This window comes from Triticum aestivum, chromosome 1D (assembly GCF_018294505.1).
Source record: "Triticum aestivum cultivar Chinese Spring chromosome 1D, IWGSC CS RefSeq v2.1, whole genome shotgun sequence".
NCBI classification, from domain to species: domain Eukaryota; kingdom Viridiplantae; phylum Streptophyta; class Magnoliopsida; order Poales; family Poaceae; genus Triticum; species Triticum aestivum.
Window position 1 is genome coordinate 62,077,909 of NC_057796.1, and position 1,046 is coordinate 62,078,954.

Genomic DNA, 1,046 nt, shown 5'->3' on the forward strand with positions numbered 1-1,046 from the left:
AGGAGAATGATGTGATGGACAAGACCCAATCCTAAGCCTAGCACAAGATCGTGTAGTTCGTTTGCTCAGAGCTTTTCTAATGTCAAGTATCATTTCCTTAGACCATGAGATTGTGTAACTCCCGGATACCGTAGGAATGCTTTGGGTGTACCAAACGTCACAACGTAACTGGGTGGCTATAAAGGTGCACTACAGGTATCTCCGAAAGTGTCTGTTGGGTTGGCACGAATCGAGACTGGGATTTGTCACTCCATGTAAACGGAGAGGTATCTCTGGGCCCACTCGGTAGGACATCATCATAATGTGCACAATGTGACCAAGGAGTTGATCACGGGATGATGTGAGTTACGGAACGAGTAAAGAGACTTGCCGGTAACGAGATTGAACAAGGTATCGGGATACCGACGATCGAATCTCGGGCAAGTAACATACCGATAGACAAAGGGAATTGTATACGGGATTGATTGAATCCTCAACATCGTGGTTCATCCGATGAGATCATCGTGGAACATGTGGGAGCCAACATGGGTATCCAGATCCCGCTGTTGGTTATTGACCGGAGAGTCGTCTCGGTCATGTCTGCGTGTCTCCCGAACCCGTAGGGTCTACACACTTAAGGTTCGGTGACGCTAGGGTTATAGAGATATTAGTATGTGGTAACCCGAAAGTTGTTCGGAGTCCCGGATGAGATCCCGGACGTCACGAGGAGTTCCGGAATGGTCCGGAGGTAAAGATTTATATATGGGAAGTCTTATTTTGGTCGCCGGAAAAGTTTCGCACTTTATCGGTATTGTACCGGGAGTGCCGAAAGGGGTCCGGGGGTCCACCAAGGGGGTCCACCAGCCCCGGGGGGCCACATGGGCTGTAGGGGGTGCGCCTTGGCCTATATGGGCCAAGGGCACCAGCCCCAAGAGGCCCATGCGCCAAGAGATAAGCAAAAGGGAGAGTCCTAAAGGGGGAAGGCACCTCCGAGGTGCCTTGGGGGGGAAGGACTCCTCCCTGGCCGCACCCTTCCTTGGAGGAAGGGGCAAGGCTGCGCCCCCCCC